This window comes from Condylura cristata, unplaced genomic scaffold (assembly GCF_000260355.1).
Source record: "Condylura cristata isolate star-nosed mole 26May11 unplaced genomic scaffold, ConCri1.0 scaffold00014, whole genome shotgun sequence".
Classification (NCBI taxonomy): domain Eukaryota; kingdom Metazoa; phylum Chordata; class Mammalia; order Eulipotyphla; family Talpidae; genus Condylura; species Condylura cristata.
Genome location: NW_004567115.1, coordinates 30,673,659 through 30,695,842, shown reverse-complemented (window position 1 = coordinate 30,695,842; position 22,184 = coordinate 30,673,659). Strand labels below are relative to the sequence as shown.

Here is a 22,184-nt window from a genome sequence, read left to right as displayed (position 1 = left end):
ACAGATATCTCTATTAGACTCAGACTTTAATTCTTTTGAGTAATACCCAGGAATGGATTTGCCAGATCATAGGGAAATTCTAAGATTAAATGTTTTAGAAACTATTATACTAGAACATACATATTGTCTCTGAAATTCTGATTTCAATAAAGGGTTATAGAGGTCCATAAAAAAATGTGCCTTTGGCCCTCCCTGGTGGCGCAGCGGGTTAAAGCACAGAACAAAAAGCTTAAGCCACTTCTGTGTGAGTTTGATCCCTGTCTGCCTGGGAGGAGATCCACATGGCATGGCAGACCTCTCCTGAAACGCCCACTGCTCCCCTCAGCAGTGTACTTCCTCGATCTACCTGTTCTGCTTCCCGCTCTGTCTCTGGTGAATCCTCTCCCCCTCCACATCTCTGGCCTGTACCCCAGTTCTATACAAATAAATAAATAAATCTTAAAAAAAAAATTTTTTTTTTGTTCCCCCAAGTAGGGTTGTATCCAGAACTTGATCTCTAAAGAACAAGAACACAGAACAAATAGCAGTAGGTTCTGTAAGAGATTTCCTCCTTGACATTGGCTAGACAGGAACCACAAAGTCATTCCTTCTGTCTCCCATGGAATTTTCCTTTGATGTATTTTACATACATGGACTTCAAAATACTGACACAGAGTGAATAAATAATACTGTCATTTAATTGTATAAATATCCTAAATTGAATAGAAAAAAGGAGGGAGGAAGTGAAACTGGTAATTTGTCTGATGAGAGTTTTTCCAGAGCAAGTCAAATAAGGCATTTTTAAAAACTCAACCATAAATTATAACTTTGGGAAGAAATGCAATACATGCTTATCATTTTAAAATACTTTTGCTTTTGTCTGAAAAAAGAAAGTGGAATAGCATATCACAAGCTAGCATGGATCCTTATCAAACTTTAATTCCATATGATTTATAAAACATATTTTTATCTTAGACCAAATTCTACTACCTATCACACACAAATTAAAGTTTAGAAATTTTGAAAAGAATAACAATTATTTCATGACTCTGATATAGGAAATAGAAGGGAAAGTTCCAAGGCAATAAAAACTTATATTATCAAAAGCAAAGGCGAATTTCTGAAATGTTTGAAATCATAACGCACAATTCTTTAAGGGATACTGCTTTGATGATCGTAGTGTTTCCAGGATGCTGAGAAATGTGGGCTGCTGGACAGGTGTAAGGGAAGAGCACCCAAATTTCTCACTTGATGAAGAATCTAGGGCAGGAAAGTAATAGAAAAAAATACTGTCTCTCTTGCATTCCATTACATTTAGGGCATTATTGGTTGGGAAATACAAACACTTACATTGCCAGTGGGTGGCTGAATGCTGGCCATGTCACATGCAGGGAGGACAAGATTCCCAGAAGTTGTGCTTTGCTCATTTCTCACTCATGGCAAAACTTTCAGCCAGTTGTCAAATAAGCACAACAAATGCTTTTGTTGAGAATCATCAGGAGAAGGACATAAAGTTTTTTGGTAAGTGATTGTTTCAAAAATGCAAATAAAATCAAGAGAAATAAAGGAAAATTTGGTCATGAAATAGAAAAGTATAGACTGCAGTGGTAAAAGGCTATATTCTTTGATCCTGACATTAGAAAAAAGTCAAAATTAAGTATTACTATATATATATATATATATATATATAATATATATATTATATATATATATATACACTATATATAGTATATATATATATACTATATATATACTATATATACTATATATAGTATATATATACTATATATATAGTATATATATATATTACTATATATATATATATATATATAGAAATACATAGGTATATAGAAATACATAGGTGAAAGCAAGGTAAGGCTACTGATAAACTCTCAACAGTGATTATTTCTGAAGTGAGATGTGGATTTGTGTTGTTTATAGTAACAGTGTAATTATCCTGTCTACTCGAGACATTTTACATAATGACACTGGAAAGACCCTGACTGAGAGAAAGGTGGGGGCAGAGGTGTAAAGGCAGGTGCTGCTAAAAGGACTTGGCAAAGGAAAAGCACAGATAGACAAAAGCCTGTCACATGGAGAAGCCCTACTTATATCAGAATTAACAGGCCCCCTTAAATGATGCCTCTCAAAAGTAGATTAAACAGGCAAAGTTAAAACAACGTGAGATGCTTATAGACCACAAACTCTGAGTGCTCCAGAGTTTGGTGACAGTTGCCAACACTCCTGTCCTGCGAAGCAACTGATTCCTGGAGCCCTCCTGACTGGGTCCTGCCCACTCTGCAGTGCCTGTCTCCCTAAGTTTGCCAACTGGTTTGCTACTTTTCCAATTTGTTGATGTCAATGTAAGTATATGCTTCTATTATTAAAACACAGATTCCCCCAAAATCCATATAACTGAAAAAAGTTTTTCTGTGGACAGGACCAGAAGATCTAGCAAGAAAGAACGGTGCTTAGGCTACCCACGGGTTCTCTCCGAAATCCTCCAAGTTTGGGCTACAGGTCTTGAGCAGTGTGACTTGCTTGCAATGCTAATCACAGAAATATGGTATGAACACCACCAGGAAGCTTTAAAGAAAGGTTTGATATTGCGCTGTATTCCAAGCATAAGCAAAGAAAGAATTTCTTGCAGCAGAATACTGAAACAAAGAGCGAACATTAATTGTTTGGTATTAGTTTTGGTGGCTTGGGGCCTGTTCTTAGCGTTTCTGTGTGTGTTGCTATTTAATGCTTGAAACAATCCTGCAATGGAGACACCTCTCATTTAGAGGCGGAACTTGACACTCAAAGATGTTAAGTAATTTATTCTACTTAGATTATACACCAGTTAGTAACAGTTGAAGTGAAAGAAGGCTTCAGTATATCTAGGTATTTTAATTTCATAAATCCTACTATAAATGTTTCCACATTTATTTACATAGTAATTAAAATGTGTTAATATTTTATTTTTGGTTTTGGTTGCAGTTTTGTTCTTCATGGTACAATTGGATGAGTTAGGTGACACATTCCTCATCCATGCTCAACCCATCTCTGAGGAACACACATGAGTGGCCCATGAAATCCCAACTGCAAGAGTTACTCTTCCCCCTTGGGGTCCAGCTGGGAATATATTTATCAAACAAGGAAATAAATGGCCTCTTTCAAGTTAGCTGTGGAAACTAGGAAAATAGGCATAACAACAAATGTCAAAATCATAAAATTACTTTTCTGTAAATTAATGTTACCAATCTATCTTTGAAGCCTAAATTTCATGCATTACTTTTCTCAGGTTTTATTTAAGTAAAATTGTCTCATTTTTATGAGAACTAAATTCCAGTGATGATGACATTAATCATCAAAATTAACATTAAACAGTAAACTCTGAATTTGGTTGCTACTGGTGCAGCTTTCAGAAACTCAGCTTTCTAGTTGTAAATTTGAAACAGCTGGTTATATTTTTTGTCCCATTGTGGAAGACAGGGAGCTCTATTGGAAAACTGAAAGTGAGAGTTAGTAGAGTTGAATTATCCTTGACTCAGCTGGCTACTTTCCAGGGGTCCATGGAGTAGCTTGAGCTTTGGGGTGAGCAGACCATCAACATTCATCCAACAGAGGCTTGCAGGAGTGGTCTGTTGCCCCCAGAAACACTGGCATCTCAAATATTCGCTCTGTCTGGGAAATCTGATCTCCGGAGCCAGTTAAAAATCATAAGGTCCCAGAGCTGAAAGGAGTTTAAGTGGTAGTCTCTCTCTAGTAAGAGAGGATTGCAGTGGGACCAGTTCAGATTCCAAAACATTTGAAAGCACTCTTCAATTTCCCCTATGTGTTTAAATAATAATAGTCTCATCATGAAATTAAATCAAGTGTTCTATATTGGCAAGTCTTCCTTGTCAGTTTCTCTGCTTCACTGAGAGCTCTGTCTTGTGGAGGGGGATTTGAAAATTGGGAAGTCAAGATAGGAGGTGTCTATGACTTAGAGCCAGCTTGAAAATGGTTGTGATTTTTATCACCCATTGATACCACATAATAACATCTTGCTTAAAGAAAATCTCTTAGCAGAAAATCATTAGGCTGGCACCCTCAGAGAAGACTGTCCATATTCATGAATGTGCACTCAGCTAAGCAACTGCATTGTGTGGTATTATCCCCTGGGGGAAAAATGCTCTATAAGGAAACACCTCCTTGTATTGACTCCTGGATTGAGAGAAATGGCAGCAAAAGAGCAGGTGCATTACATATGGAAATGTCCTTTCAGAATTTGGATGGCAAATGGCAAGAAGTGGCTAATGTACTGCTTCCATGAGTATTTAGGAAACTGAAATGGCCAGTACTGGTTCTGACCACTTGTGAAAACCAACAGGCCTTACCCAAGCCCTTTCTTCTTCTTTTTAAATCATATATCTATATCTATCTCTCTCTATATATAGCTATATATCATATCATCTATCTATCTATCTATCTACCTATCTATCTATCTATCTATCTATCTATCTATCTATCTATCTATCTATCTATCTATCTACTTCATTGTTCACTTTAAAACAATATTCACTCCCTCCATAGGTGCAGTCCCTACAGAATTTCCTCACCCAATTCACCTGTGCACCATCATCACAGTCCCCTGCCTCCCTTCCTCCTTCCCCTCACTCTCCTCCCCCCTCCCCTGCAGGATATCTCTGGCTTATAATTGTCTGTTTTTTATTGTTATGATCCCCCCCCCCAATGTCTTATTTGGTTCCCCTGCACTCTTCTCATAAGTGAAGCCATCCATTGTGGATTTGTACCACATCTTCTTGATCCAATAGTCTATTTTTGGGCATTTCGGCCAAGCCCTTTCTGAATCAGGACAGGCAGAGCTGGTGGTTAACCAGTATCTCTGTCACTGTTGACTGCCTGGAAATAGTCTGGTCTGGGAAATGAGATGGAGACACAGGAGATGTAAGCTATGGGTCCTCAGTCTCCCCATCTCATCTCCTTACTGGAGATCTCCTTCTGCCGAGCCTGCCTGCCTGCACACTAGCCCTGTTGGCGCATGTCCACTTGTGTGGACTATGCTGACATATGCTCTTGGAATCATTCGCAATCAAGAATCACATCTTGTTCCAACAGAAGAATGAAAATGGCCACCAGCACTTGTGACCACAGTAAACTGCTTTGCAGAGCACAGTGACTTTGTACTGAAAGGTAACTATATGTCTTGTAGTTCTTTCTTGCATATATATATTCAATGGTGATTGGGCAGATGAACAACAGAATGGAAATAAGCTTGTACTTTGAATAAAAATGGTCTTTTCTTTAAGAACTGCAACTTCCTTGATATTCTGGAAGCCTGAGAACATGTCTTCCTAAACATATCAGTTACTATCACAGGACCAAGTCAGTGCATCTCATGCACAACACTAATGATGCAGATTCTGCTACTAGATAGAATCTCTGCTCTACCATCTGCCATTCTGTGAATTTGGGCATTTTTTTTTCTCTTCTGCACTTCAGTTTCTACATTTGTAATATAGCAATAATAATATTTTACTTGGGGTAGAACAAAGCATTTAAAATAGTGTCTAGCACATGGTACTTGCTGCTACTTGAATGGGGGGGGGATCTATAATCCTCTATAATTAGCCTCATTCGATATGGAGTTTGTCTTAGAATGTATACTTAGAACATTTTTTATAAGCTATGCAACATAAAAATTACCAGCTTTATCATTTAAAATTGTATAATTCAGTGCCATGAATACACTTACGATGTATAAAACACTTATCTTTACCTAGTTACAGAATTTTTTCATTACTTCAAATAGAAATCTCACAACATTAAACAGTTGTTTGTCATGCCCCTCTTCTCAGGGATCTGTCTATGGATTTGTCTATTCTGGGTATTTTATATGAACAGAGTATACAAGATGTGGGTCTTGGTGTCTCACTTCTTTTCCAGATTCACCATGTGAGTCATCCACATGGTAGCATGCATTAATTCCTCCTTCCTGTTGTGAAGACAAATGGGTAGCAACCTTACAAATAGTACTCAAATCAGGACCATTGTTGACTGGGGGATCAGGATTGCTTATAATTACAGAAATTGATAACTGTTCAATTTTTTGGATTAATTTCAAATTTCTTTCCAATATTCTCAGGAAGTTAGCCAATATTTACCGTAAAATAAGAATAATGAAATTATAAGTTCTGAAGCCAAATTAAATGACTACAGTGATACTCCTATTCTTTCTCCAAAAAATTCTTGGTAACCATTAGAGAAAACACACCCTTCAAAAAGTGATGCACTCGACTCAGCCCTGAGAGGGGGAACCTGAGCACTTTGATCACAGACCTTCTTGGGGAAGTCACTAGGAAGAATTCAGTAGTGCCTACTATTTACTCTTGATGGTCACAAAATACAAGTTAAAAGTGCCAACAGTGAGAACATAAAGTAGTCAAGATCAATAGAATCAGAATAGATCTGGAATATTTTCACAGGAGTTAGCACAATTTGCAGAATCAAAAGTAATTTTGGAATTTATATGAATTTTAAATCAAACACATACATATGTATGGATATATGTATATATATACAGATATTTGTGTATATATACTGCATGATGCTAATGTAGCTGATTATTGGCAGTGATACAGAGTCACTTTGTGGTTACACTGAATCAGTGGAAACCCATGTGTTATACATAAACATTTGGCTCCACCAAGCAGAGATTTATCAAAAGTTGTGCAGAGGCAAACAAGGCAGGCAAGCTGTGATCCCCTGCAGATACCTTTCCATGTGATACCAATTACTTTACAATTCCTCAAAATGTTTAACAGCAACCAGATTTAGGGCACAGACAATTTTAGGAAATTTTATTAATAAACCTCACTAAGATCGGTTTGTTTATATTCCACTCACCCCCCACCCCCCGCCTCCTTCTCTACCCTCCAGAGGAAAGAAGGATGAGGCTAAGATTGTCATATGTAAGCTATCTCATTGCTCTCTCCAGTTAGCAGTTCTGAAGTAAGACTTTTGGGCTGAGGCACCACCCATAAGTCTCAAGAAAACACTCTTGGGAGGAGGATGTATATTTAGCAAGAGCTTTGATGACGTCAGCTAGGTTGATGTGATGAATGAGGCCTGCATGTACTGTCCACTATCTCAAACTCTGAAGCTCATGCAAGAAGTGGCCTTTAGCAACTCTGAGCTGTATTGGGCTTTCCTAGGATGTCCACAAGGGATCTATTCTGAGTTTGATTTCATAATCATCTACCTGGCATGGAAAATTCAGGGAGCATTTTATTTTATTTGCTGTGGCTGTAAGAGGTTTACTGAATATAAAGCAACTGATTTATGCAGCAGAATTCTCGTCTTCAGGTAACTTTATAGCCTAGACATGACTGAGAGCTTCTAATGAAGGTTCTTTCATATGAACCATATTTTAGAGCACAGTGAAAGACATTACAGGTTAGTTTTCACTGGTGGAGATGATGTAATAATATTGTACAAAATGATTAAACAAATTTAATATAGTATAGACATAGATGCATATTTTCAAAAAAATATTCATTCAGTGAGCTCCTACAGTATATATTCCCTTAGCTACTAGAGCATAAAACTAAATACACAACAGTGAGTAAAAGATTTGTTATTTATTTTCTCCAGTAGAAGAGACAAATAATAAAGAACAATACACAGAAACACAAGTGTGATAAGCGCTATGAGAAAAAAAAAAACAACAACAAAAAATGGGGAAAAAAGCCCCCAAGTACAGTACGGGAAAAGCTAGTTTAGACTGGGATGGGGCCAGGGAGGGCTGGGACTGAGGACAAAGGCTGAGCAAGGACAAGTGCTAACGGCAAAATGATGCAGGTCTGGGGAAGGGACCCCAGCACGCAGCTGCTAAAGAACAGGCCAGACCTGGTAGCCTAGTTTTTCCTTTTAAAGTCTGTATAAATCTTGACCATGATAGATGACGTTAAGGCCAAATTGAGGGGCCTCCCTGGAAGCATAGGGGTTAAGTCTCAGCACTATCACGCTAACACAGTTGCAGCCTGAGTTTGCTCCCCAGCCAGGGAGCTGACCCACATGGTGCAGCATGCCTCTCCTGTTCTGCCCAATGCTTACCTTAGCAGTATTTCAGTAGAACTGCCTGTTCTGTTCCCCACTCTGTCTCTGGCGAATCCTCTCACACCTGAGCCTCTGGCCTTCACACCAGTTCTTGTATACATAAGTAAATAAATCTTTTAAAATAAAGTTATTAAAAAAAAAGGCCAAACTGACCCAAACGACCTCTAAGATCAATTGGTAGTTCTTAGAATAGAACTTTGAAAATCAGTTTTTGAAATATGTAGCCTAACCCCAAGCATGCATAAAGGAGGATTTACAAAAGACCCCCCCACACCAACTTCAAGAGCTCACATTTCCAAAAAGCAGCTCAAATCAGACTCAGCAAATTTACAGGAAACAGTGTGTTGAAACTGCTCCAAGAATAAAATGTACTAGTTAGTGTAACAAAAGGAGCAGACTTAATTTGATTTTCTTTTTCAGATGCCAACTCCTCTCCCTCCTTGAACCACCAGCAACTCGCTCTGCAGGAGATGAGCCGACATGGCTGCTCTTCGCCTCTCTCTGAGCTCGTTGAATCCCTGTCCTCAAATACAGCTCTCAAACAAATGCCAGGGTAAGCGGCTGCCGGCTTTCTGTAGGTGCCCTCGCCAGGTGTCTGTGCCTGTGAGTGCTGATGCCTCCGTGAGCGGACACGTCTGGTGAGAAGTGGTGGAGACAATGCCGACCACCAGGAAAAATTTTTGCTTCCCGTATTTCACACCCATCTTAATCTACACTGCGGGGTGGATGCTGAATTTGATCTGATTTTCTTTTCTGACAAAGCCGAAAGTAATCATATGTGGAGGATAAAGAAATAAGAGAAACAAACAAAACAAAAGAAAAACACTTAGATCATGAGAACAAAATGGTGGTCACCAGAAGGGAAGGTGGGGGGCGGGTAATTGGGTGGATGTTGGGGCAGTAGGCAGATCAGATCAAAAGGGTCAAATGTCTGGTGGAGGATGGAAACTACATTTTTGGTGGTGAACATTTTGTAGTACAGATATTGATTTACATGAAACCTGAAGGGTATAAAATATAAAAACAAGTTTTAACAAACTGCAAATCAGTAACTGGCAGCCTCCCCTGGTCACCTTCATCAATATTACAATACTCTGTGTTCGATGAACTGCTTTCTGAAAAGCTGCTTTTAAACAGACCACAGTCTTGTGTGTCTGGGGTCTTGGGGCTGTTTCTTCCCTGACATTCTAAAAGAGAGCAGAGCAAACTAAAGAATGAAAGGAATGTAAAGAGGATAAGGAAATGCAAATACAGTAAGCTGACGACAAGGAGAAAATAGGAAGATTTACTATGAGGAAAGGAAGTCAAATCAAAGAAAAGACAAGAATGTGATAGTGGCCGCAGTAACTCAGAGTTCAACGATTCCCCTCACCCCCTGACCAGACCAAACAGGACCTGAATATAACGAGTGTCTGCTTAGGGACAAAAGAAAAAATAGAGCACAAAAGCATCTGTCTCCAAAAGAAAACCTCTATCAACTTTGCATATGTTTTTTCTCATCAATTCTTCAAATAATCTCCTGGGAAAAGCAGTTGGGAGTTACTGGCTCACAGTCCGTGACCCCAGTGACCCCTGAAGTTTGCATCTGTCACACAGAGCACAGACTCCCTCACAGACAGCCTTTGTCTGGGAACCCTTGCGGGGCTGTGGAGTGAGGTCCCAAATAGCCCACCCAGCACCATAGCTACCAGCCTCCCTCTGTCTAGATTCCCTGTACGGAAAAAGACCCAGAAATGCAAATCAACATCCCAGAAGCCTCCTTTCTGCTGTATCTTGTCTTGCACTGTTCTGGCCCTTCCACTGCTGGAATTTCATCCATGGGTACTTGGAGAGACTACAAATATAGCAAGTATTTCCCTTGGGTCTTACAAAGACGACAGGAGGGAAAGCTTTCAGAAGACCTTAACAGCAATAAAAACGCTGAATGTTAAACTGCTAGTTCTTACTGGCACCCTTCCTCTTACTCCCAAAGCCACTGAGTTCCATACATTATGGTAGGAATCAAGACATCTCCCTGTTCTATTCTTCCTCTCTATCCAATTACTTTGAGTTTACAAATCAGCTAAATATGGCAATTCAGACAGTGATTACATGAAATTAGGACCAACATTTCCTGTGAGATGGTTTGATGCCTCGACAAAGCTAGACACAGGAGGTCAGCAAAAGTAGACACAATCCCTCTTACTTGGTGTTTCTCTCAGACCCAAAATGGTATTGTCCAGGTACTGTTATTGCTATGTTTGCATCTCCTTTTCTCTGCCAAATATTTCGACATCCTTTGTTGTCTCTCCTCCACTATCCTAAGCCTATACCTTTTAATTACTTCATTTTTTAATGGAAGTATTTTAGTGGTAAGGGAGATATACATGCTCACCCAGCTACATATACTGGAAGACTTGATGTCTTGTGTGTGTGTGTTTATGTACTACCCAATATAAAACTCCAGGTGAACAAAGCAACCAGTTCAAAATATTTAGGACAAGGTCGGACAAACTATAGCTGTAGGCCAAGTCCACTGGTTATTTGTGTAAATAAAGTTTTTTGAGGGGCAATCTCACCATCCTTTTGTGTGTTATCTATGGCTGCTTTTACAGAATTACGGTAGAGTGCAACAAAGACTGAATGGCCTGTCTTTGATCCAAACTATTTACATGTTTTCCTTTTCCAGGAATTGCTTACAAACCTTTGGTCTAGAATGCAAGCTGATAATAATGATTAATATTTTGAGACTTGATATAAACATTTCCTTATATTTCAAACTTGTTTGAAGAATGTTAAAACTTTTGGAACTTTCACATTTCATCTTATTGTCAAAGTAAAGCCATGTGAAGCAAGGAAATGTATCTTACCAAGGTATGGTAAAATATTTTCCTTTTCAAGTAAAATGCTAATCTCATTACAATATTTCATATTCAGCAAAACTGTGAGATAGAAGTTAGGCTGTAGAGAAAAATATGACATCTCTCTACTTACAAACTAAAGAAATTGTTAAGTTGATTAACAGTTATTTCCAGATCTATTTCCAGACAAGTCTTTAAATTATTCTGCTAATTTGTGTGTGTGTGTGTGTGTGTTTGCAAAAGGAAGATATAATTGCACATTGCTAGTTTATATCTTTACACTGTACTTCTAAACCCACAAGAGGGCTCTCAGTCCCACTCATATCAGTATAGTGAAACGTTGGAAACGGTGGAAAACTTGACCACTGTAATGCCATCTTGTCCAAGGGCTCCATTTTGTGGACCGTTGCGTACATCCTGTTTTGAAACTGCTTGTTCCTGCTTTTGGTTACCAAGACTGTGGCCCTAAAACAAATCCCATTTGCACTATAGAAACGCTTGTGGTTTGCACTATGGAAACTCTTGTGGTCTTGCCCTATAAAAGCTTGTCACTTGGGGGTCTCTCTCTTGCCCCCTGGCTTGGGGACACTGGTGCACAAGTACTTGGCTAATAAACCCTGGTACTTTAAATCTCTCCACCGGAGTCCATGTGTCTTGTTAAACGGCCAGTGAGTGACAACATTAAAGATTCCAGGACACCCCCTTCTAGGGCACAAAGATCATTTATCTGGAAAAGGCATGACTTGTAATCTGGGAAGTCACACAGTGGCAGCAGGACTCTCTCGCTGGACTCATTGCCACATAGATTTCTTTGTCCCAGGCACCCGATCACCGAATGGGATCCTGCTCCTCCTCGTGGGCCGGTGCTGTTAAGTGCTGTCCCCTGCACCCGACAAGCAGAAGCTGCTAAAGCCTTTATATTTTTGGCCCATACACTGGGGCCTCCCTCACACCACTTTCCCCTTTAAGGTGTGTTTCTCTAGTCCCTCATCTGTTTGGAGAATGTTAGTCTCTCTATCTGGATGACTAGGAAAAAGGGGGAGAACACAAAGGAATGCATGACTCCTCGAGAACTGAGGCAGTGGTGTGTACCTGTGGAGGTGGTGTGGACTGTGGATTGGAAAAGAGAAGGGGGATTCTTTTCAGATCCTTCAATTTAGTTTTTTGTTCTTATTTCCCATCCTTACTTTACCATGGAGGTAGTTATAAATACAAGTTTACTGAAAATGTAGAAAGAGTAGAGTGTTTTATACATGATCTCCTGCACAAACCTTGTTACAACCAATGGAATCATTATTCCACGTCAAGGAATATGCTTATTTCTTTTGAGCAGTAGCTGAATTGGAAAGAAAGTACTGACAAAACCAAAACAAAACAAAACAAAATATAAAACATTTTTGGCTTCAAAAATTAGTAGGATAATTATTAAGGCAATCTGGGTAGATGGCTCTTCTTAATACCAACAAAGGTCATTTCTTGTTGAGATTTTGATTATCAGTAAAGCACCTCATAGGAATTAGAAGAGCTTTACCAAACCATACCTTGATGGATAAAGTGAAAATGAATTTAAAACATATGGATCATATTTTCATAAAATGTGCTTAAGTTCAAAAGTTAACAATAGTTAACTAAAAACATTTGGGAATTTCTGGTCTCACATGAAAAATCAGTTTCTACGTTGAACTTAGATGCATTCTCTTACCACCCATTAAAGCAATATTCTTAATGTATTCAGAAACAGCATTTAAATAGACCAAGATGGCAATATGCTATACTGTAATGTTTGCTTTGGAAATTTCCTCATATTTTAGTGCTTTAAATTTTCAAATAAACATTTTAATTTATGTAGTTACTGAATTATGTTAAGAAGGCACAATAATTCTTGCTATTGCACCTAAATTAAAAATACACAAGTCTACATAAAGCATGACAAAATTTCTGAAAACACTAACAAACTTCTTAAGCATTCAATGTATATTTTACAAAGTTAAGAATTAAAAGAGATAGTATAATACCAATATTGTAAGAATATAATGGATGTCTATGTCCTGATTATTTTACTGTATATGTAGTTTATTATAAGAGCTCAAAGGCTTTAAAAAATAATAAAATATGGCACTCCCTGGTGGCGCAGTGGGTTAAAGCACTGCACTGAGAAGCTAAAGCCACGTCCTCATGAGTTCGATTCCCGCCTGCCCCGGAGGAGACCACATGGCATGGCAGACCTCTCCTGACCCGCCCGCTGCTCCCCTCAGCAGTGTACTTTGTCGATCTGCCTGATCTGTTTCCCACTCTGTCTCTGGTGAAGCCTCTCGCCGCCCCTGAGCCTCTGGCCTGTACCCCAGTTCTGTATGTACAAATAAATAAATCTTAAGAAAAATAAATAAATAAAATAAAAAGAAAAACTCCAAGGTAACTGGTATGAACTGGTGTGAATAAGGATGAACTGATAGGAACAATGTGTGAACTGGTATGACTGCAAAACAAAAATTCAGTAGAAAGATATGAAAGAGATGTATGAATAGTCTCAACTGCCTATATTTAAAGGAAAAAGAAGGCCTTGATTTAAATATTTCCAAGATTTTTCTTAAAAGAATGTAGAAAAAAAAATCTTGTACATTCAGTAAAGCAAGGATAAGTCAAAATGCAAATGATATCCTATTAAAGGAAATGAAGACCAATTAGATTAATCTGTACATACCTGTGATAGTGAATTTATATATAGATACTTGTCTCTATCCACTTTTCAGTATTTGGGGTTGAGGAAAGTATTGTCTCTGGCAATTTCTGCTTAATTTTAATTCTTTTATATTTAATGTAAATGTGATCCATATGTTTTACACAACATGACTAAGTAGAATTGAAGACATATTTAATACCCCAGGTATTTGAAATGATCTGCCATAAGGAAGTAAACACCATCATCACAAAAAGTCAGACGATCACAGGTTACAAGTTCAAACGTATACCAAGGAATACGGTATGCTGGCTTCCAAGCCTATTCATCTTAAAACCCAAATCCGGTGAGAAGAATGTAATGACAAAGGAAACCACAAAGTATGTGCATCAATAGTCCAGAGAACTGACCCCATGTCCTTCCATGTCTTTTAAAGAAAACTCATTTCCTCATTTAAGAGGCTATCTCTAAATGAAATCATCTAATTAAAACACCATAAGGGGGGAAATTATTCTACTACTGGAACCCATGGAAATTTCTCATTCCTGCAGTAGCACTGTTTCTTAAATTGTAACCTGCATACAAATAGATCTGAGGGATCTTGTTCAACTACGGGTGCTGATGCAGTAGATCTAGAATGGGCCTGATAATTGCACTTTTAATAGGCACGCAGGTGATTTCAACGGTCTGGTCCATAGACCACATTTTGAGGAGACTCTGCTGCAGAGTTTCAACACTACTGGTATATTGTATTGGATAATTTGTGTTGTGGAAGCCATCTTGTTCATTGTAGGATGGTTAGTAGCTTCCCTAGATGTCAGCAGCTCCTGCCTCTCCTACTCCAGTCATGACAACTAGAAATGTTTCCAGACATTACCTAAAGTCCCTAAGCTGGGTACAAATTTGCCTGACGTTGACAACCACTGATCTATTATGTTTAGTAGATAAATGTTCATTGTTTAATATAACCACCTCTTTACTAAAATTTGTAGTCATTCACCAAGTTAATAAACAACTTTCTTCCCGCCACTTCCACCTTCCCAGCAATTATCACACATTTTTTTCTGGATACCATAGATTTTTAACCAATTCTGTTTGTCTCTTTATTGTGGCCACTAGGGTGCTATGAAGTAAATTTGCAAACTATATTACTATTTAAGAAAATTTCCAGGTTAAATTTCTGAAAAATAAATCAACTACTAGATTTATCTTATGTCTCTATGTTGTTTCCCTCCCCTCACTGAAGAGTGAACCATCTCCTTTTATTTTATTATATATTTTTGTAGGCTCCCTCACATACAATTTGACAAGAGATTAGTTTCCATTAAGGAGGGTAAACCAAGTAATTCAAATAAACCAACCAGGACAGGCATATTTGCTGATGATGGTTGATTATTTGCTATTTTACATATAATAGCAAATCTGGACAGATAGTGAGACAAGTTTCAAAAGTATTGAACAATCTGGTTCATTTTTTTCCTCCCCACAGCTTATAATAAATTAATAGATGCTAATGCCTGGAAAAAGGGCAGAACATAAGCATAACGAAAAGTGGTCTTTGAAAATCTTTACAGTAGAGATAGATATAAAATTAGAATAAAGTTGAGAATAATAAAAAATTTGAAAGTTGTACATTCCATCAGCTGTTATAAAATACTTAGAATTAATTTAGAACATGCATTCCTTTTAGAAAGGACCTTAAAAATGATCCAGCAGAGTGTTTTTCAAGGTTTTAAAGCTATGGAATTTGTGGTTTAAACACCCATCAAGAAGATGAATGGTGGAACATCAGCTGAATCCAAGTTGCTGTGTTTAGCAGGAGCAAAGGAGAAGAGAGGGGGATCTGGAGCTCCCTTGAAAGGGCCTCTGAAGCTTTTTAGGGAGCACAGGTTGAAAGCCCATGACCTAATAGCATACTCTTGGGGAAAATGTGAGAACTGATGGTGTAGGAAGTGAAGTCACCTGTTTGAGGGACTGGAACTGTAACAGTATTGGGACTGAAACTCAATCCCATAAACTCTGGTGAGACAGAGTGTGGAACATTCTGGAAGTCCATGTGGGTCCAAGCCATCAGCATCTCTTTTGATTACTGAAATCACATACTCTTGCTAAAACATTCCCAATCTTGTAGAAATATGTACTTAAAATGCACAAGTTTCTACTCTTTCTCTACTTTACCCTCATTTCCAATATAATATTTCAGAGAAAACTGATGGTAATAGCTTGATGTGTGTTCTTCCAGAATTCTCCCTGAATATAGATTCTCTCACACACATGCACACACACACACACACACACACATATATATATTTAAATTCTTTTTCGTCCTGAATTTTCTTAGTTGACCCCATTTTTTACTTTTATCACAGCACTTCACCCTTTCCATGCTTTATTTATCATTTTGTTCATTATACACCACTCCCTCTAGAATAAGTCTCTGTAATGGCAAGGCGAGGATGTATTTTATTTTGTTCATTGATGCTTCCCAAGTTCCTAGAACATATAGTAGGCACTCAGAAAGATTATGCAGTGCTAAAAGGAAATGTGCTATCAAACCACTAAGAGACATAAAGGAATCTCAATGTACATTACAGAGGGAAAGAAGCTAATCTGAGAAGGCTATATAGAAATTAGGGGAATTAATGAAAAGATGACATCAAAGATGAAAATATTTTCAAAGATGGAAAATATAAATCAAAACTACAATGCAATTTCATCTCAAACCTGTAAGGATAGCTATTATCCAAAAGAAAGGAAACAAGTACTGGAAAGGATGCTGAAAGACTCTGTTGGTGGAAATGTAAATTGGTGCCACTGCTATGAAAAACAACATGGAGATTCCTGCAAAAGTTAGAAATATAATAGTTATATGATCCAGCAATTCCACATTTGGGTATTTATCTGAATTACATGAAAACACTAATTTGGGAAAATAGATGTACCTGTGTTCATTGCAACAATAGACAAGATACGGAGGCAACCTAAGTAGCCATAACAGATGAGTGGATAAAGATGTGGTATATATAAACACAATGGAATGCTATTCAGCTATCAAAAATGATGAAATTCTGCATGTGCAGCATGGATGAACCTTCATTATGCTTTGGGAAATAGATAGAGAAAGAAAAATACTTTATGATTTCACTCATATTTGGCACATAGAAAAATTAAATGGATGAATTTAAAAAATAAAACAAAAACAAACTCTTAGACTTTAAGACCATTAATTGGTCACCAGAAGGAAAATAGGAAGAGGAGTGGGAAAAAATTAAAGAGTCAATTCTATGCTGAAAACAGTCAATTCTATGCTTCTCACAGTGAGCTTAATATGGTTTATACAGATGTTGATTTATAAGTAGTACACACCTGGATCTTATGTAGTGTAATAATGCAATGTTACCTCAGTTAAAAAAGAGAAATTAGGGAACTTGATGTAAGAAGCTGATCCATATTTGCATTTCTGTAATGACGTTTTGGGCATTTGAAGCCTATTTTAATGGTGGTATAAAATTTTAATGGCTGTTGGATCATTGATCTGAATATCTGAAAAATGATTATTTTTCAAAAACAACTTATTTGTAAAAGTTCTTTTTTTTTTTTAAAAGAAAGTTGCATTTTATAATTTCTTACTGGTTTCTGATATGGACCAGGTAAATTGCAGACAGAGGAAGCCTTGGAGTTTGGTGTTCTTTTTCACTCACCTCAAGTGAGGTTGGTAAGAGGTTACATGACTCTGTCTGCTTTAGCCAGACTAATTTTACTGTTGGTAAACAAGCACTGCTCTGAAAATGGGCTGCGACACAAATAAAGGTCTTCCAAATTATCAATGCCTGGATTTCTGGCTGCCACTGTGTATATGCTTGCGCTTTTAGAAAAACACATAGATATCTTCCTCATCTGAAGTTTGATGGATGTGGTGGAGCAAACAAGAGGGAGTTATTTATTTTTCTCTTTCCCTCTGGCATATCAAAACCTTTTACACAATCCTATAACCTCTTTTCAGTTTCCTGGCTACTAGCTTTTTGTCACCAACACATCTCAGAAATATGGATTTGCTTGGCTTTCAAATGAGATTTGATGGTACCCAGAGATCATTTTCTTTCCCTACAGGGCATGTACTGCCAGTTTCATAAGGGCAGTAAACAGAAAAATATCATTCACTTTCCTGAAACATGGTTTGTGGGAAGATAGACTGGAACGCCCTCTTCTGCAGGGGGCCAAAGGAGGCAAGCGCCATCTTCTACAGCTCAGCAGCCTTTGGAGGAAAACAGTCCCCAAACAACTACAATGGACAACTGATAATAATTTGCGGATGAATTTCTTTAAGAAGAGAAATAGTCACTGTAGAATTAAATGCATAATGTCATATAATCTTCCATTTTAAAACACATTTAGAAGAACATATTTAAGATTGTGAAATGGCAAGTCATTTAATTACTTCTGCTCCCAGACTGCTTTCTCCACTACTTCTTCTTTTACCTTTTCTTCCTTTCACCGTGGTTCACTTCAGGATGATATGCACGCTTTTGCATCTGTGCTCCACTTACGATTTACTTTTGCTTCTTTTTATTTAATTAGCAAACTCCCTATAGGCCCATTAGAGACTGACCATTTCACAGGTTTGGAAGACTCATTTCATTTACAGGTGGATAATATGTCTTGGGCTTCTACAAAATGATCCAAGATGACACACTACTAATTTTATCTTGCGTTGTTTCCTATTTAAATGAAGATACAATCATATCTGTAGATAAATATTAGGTAAGCTTAGGTGCAGATTAGCAACACATTCCCTGGCTCATAGCATGAGAGGGTATTTTTAAAAAATTATATATTTGAATGTTCAGAAAATATTTTTTAAAGAAGGAAGTGTTTTTGCAAATGCAATGAAAGAAAATGAATGTGATGTCCTCTAGTGGAACTTTGCAACATATTAAGTACTGAATTTAAATAATGTTAAGCAGTGGGTTTAAGTAATGTGTAGCCATCACCAAAGATTTGTGTTTCCCTACAAAAGCCTGGAGGCTACTCCTGACTGGGGACAAAGAAGGGCATAATCTGATGTTAATTGAATAGATGTTAGCTCAGTGGAGGAATTCAGGAGTCTTTTCAAAAGGGCTGTAACTCTTCCTTAGATGTAGTGTTTGGCAGTTTCACATCAGTCACGCAGATGCATTCTGCCACTGCAAATTCCTGACTGGAATCAGGATTGAATGGCAAAAAAAAAGTCAAGGGGAGAACACAGCTGCCTTCTTTGCACTAAAGTCTTATCTTTGGAGGAACTGGGGTGGGAAGAATACACTGGACTGTGGTGATGGCACACGGGTGAACTGGTGATGGGAGGCCCATGGGGATTGCAACTGAGATGGAAAAATGCACGAAATGAAGAATGATGTAAAAAAAATGTTTATGGTATAAAATACATAAAAATAAACAAATTTTTAAAAAAGAAAAAAATCTTATCTTTGGAGAAATAAAAATTGGCACATACATAATCCCAGGAAGACTCCAAAGTACCTAGAAGAATTCCGTAGAAGAGTTTTCCGTAACACATGTTCTTCAAGCAAGGGCCCAGAATACTTCAATTAAATGAGACTCCAAGAAAAATGTTCCTTTTTGTTGTTTCTCCCTTTCATTTTGTATGTAATGGTTTTAAGATCGTTAAGATATTTTTCTGCTTATAGTTTACAACTCTCCCCATGAAGAAATGATCCTAATCCTATGATTAAAGCAATCTATTAAAAAGCAGAAGGAAAGAGAGAAGCCTACTGAGAACCATTAAAAGATAAACATTAAGATCATCATTCCCCAGACTGACCCAAGGGGGGGGAGGGAAGAAAAAGGTGAGAACAGGTGTGGCTCTACCTGTTGGCCTCCCAACTTGAGGTTGGACTCAACTACATGACAAACATCAATAAGTGTCATTTATAATTAATTATGCAAATAGCTCCTACTGCTTGATGTTTATGATGAACTATTTTATTTTTGTGCTCTGATAGCTGTTCAAGCAAAATCACTAATGTGGGACTATTAGGGAAAGGATAATAATTCTAGCTTTAAAATAAGCTTTTTGCAAGTCAGATTCCTTATATTCTCGACAGATGGGATATATTTTCACCCAACTGGGAAATACTTCAAAGTGAATCAAGACAGAAAGTGAATCAAGACAGCATTGATTAGTTCTTGTATGCTTTTATATCATCCTTTATAGAACTCCAATGATGAGCCAGACTTTCAAGGATCTATTTCAATATCATGATTTTCTTAACCTGTAATCACTTTGATCACAAAAATGAATACCAATGATTCATATTTTAAAATGTTCTTTGGCAAGTGAACTAAATTCCTTCAGCCTTGTGTTTAAATAAAAACAGGCAGTAATGCTAGATCTTTACTCTGTGTGTAAGTAGAGTACATAACTTTCAGTGGTTGGTAAACTTGTACCAGAAGTCAATAAGAGAATTACTGACCTGGCAAGAATATGTTCTTTTATATTCAAAATCACACTGCTGCCCAACTTCAAAAAGACCCAGGATTTGATTATTTTTGCAGAGACAGACATAAATTTGTACGGATTTATCTATATTCCCTGACCTGTCCCCATTTGATCAATGTACAATAACAAGATGACAGGCTGGGTTAAGAATGATATTTGTGATCTCATCTGCCTCATATATAATCATGTTGTGCAGAGACCAACAAATTTATGTTCTTTCAATATAGTTTATTATCAAAGTATTATGGTGAATCACATGAATTTGATGTTTTCACAGGTCAAAATAAAGTCATTGAATGTCAATTTTTTCATGTGATTCAAACAAATGTCAAAAGAGCATCTTTAAGGATTATCTGCGAAGGTCTTATAGTATAGGCTCCCTAACATCAGCCAAAAATTATTTTTAACACTTTGTGTTGCTGTTTTTGTTTTTCTGCTGGCTATTTGTCTTTTCAACAGTACTTGTTGTGGAAATGGTTTTTATGCTTTTTCCCTTTGTTTCTTAATTCCTTTGCATAATTCAGCAAGTGCAACTAAATTCTCTTTCACACCAACAACACATCAAACATAACACAATTTCTAAGTTTATATCTTTCTTAAATAAATTTTTAAGGGAAGAAATGTGATACCGTTGAGCTGAGTAACCTCATGACAGCAAGCAAATTGTGTCAGCAGATGACTGCTGGCATTTTGCTGAATAGTTTACACCATCTATGAAATAGAAACACCATGCTCCCTGCAGTCAGCACCCTCAGTGGATGCATTTACAGTAAGTCATAAATCTTCCACCCCTCACATACATCTTCATGCAAGGAATTTCTTAGGAACTTCCAGGAAATTACAAAACTATGAATTAATTTCAAAATGTTAAGCTAAGAAAATACTCAGTTCTGGGTTGTCCCTGGTAGAAAACATCAGTATTCAAAGGGGTGGGGGAAAACTGTACCTTATTCCAAAAATAAATCAAGAAATACCATGTGCTTTTGACAAGGAAATGTTTAGAATAACTCTGTAAGACTTCACATTTTCACAAGGTAAAATCTCATTCTATAACACATATTTAATGGTTTAGGTTGAACTTAAACACAAAAAAATTATTCTAGTAGATAAAAAGGTGCCTGACCTTATATTTGCTATAGACGTTCTTAAACTACAAAATTTACTTAGCCTCTAATGTTAAATTCTCCAATCTATGCATTAGTTACATAGGTTATTAGTGAGACAGACCATTGCAAAAAGCTCATGTTGCTTGTTTTACTGATTATAGGTCTTTCCAAGTCCTGCTATACTTAATTACCTATCTTTATTATTTCATTTGAAAGGATCACTTTTATTGTGACCCTTTAAGAAAGCTTTTCCTCTGGCTTTCCCTTTCCCTTAGATGTGGAGTGGGAGAAGGAATGGGAAGGAGTTTGCAGGGCACTCCTGAAATCTAGGACTTGAGGGGGTGATAGCAAGTGGGTAGCCATGAATTAGATTCACCACCCCTCAACTGCATTTCTTTTTGGAAAATGGGTTTTTCTACAGGGCTGTAGCTGGTGAAAATGTGACTTGGCCAACAAGAGGAGAGGGCTCAGACCATCACTTAAATCTCAAGAGAAGATGAAACTGCTGACCAAAAGCTATAATTAGCCAGGCAATGCCTTTGAGGCTCCACACCTGCTCCCCCCACTTCCAGATGGGGAGCCTACCCTGGCACTCACCATTTGGTATCTCTTTTAAACCCATCATCCTTCCCAGGACCAGGCCTAGGGCACTACTACCAGAAAATGTAGCAGTTAAGAAAAATAATATTTAAATAATCCAAATTATACAAAAAATCCACAATAAAATATCAGAATTTCAAATAAAGATGTTATCATTGTCACTCCTTACCCTTTAGCCAAGGTTACTGCCACTCATCTGTCATTACTTAGCATCTTGTGGAAATTTGGGGGCAGCTCCCTGAACTGTGCATCTGAGAGGAGGAAAGTTCTAACACTGACCCACCCTCCCTTCTTCCCTCCCTTCCCCACTCCTTCCATCCCTCTTTCCCTCCCTCCCCCTCACTTCTCCTTTTTTACACCCTTCCACAACCTTTATTTTA

At 37.6% G+C, this 22,184-nt stretch overlaps 1 protein-coding gene across 2 annotated transcripts in view; it reads right to left on the bottom strand.

Annotated features, from left to right (window-relative positions):
* Positions 1-22,184, bottom strand: part of VEPH1 (ventricular zone expressed PH domain-containing 1) — a 157,946-nt gene that overhangs the window by 50,278 nt on the left and 85,484 nt on the right. The gene's annotated exons all lie outside the window — the stretch shown is intronic.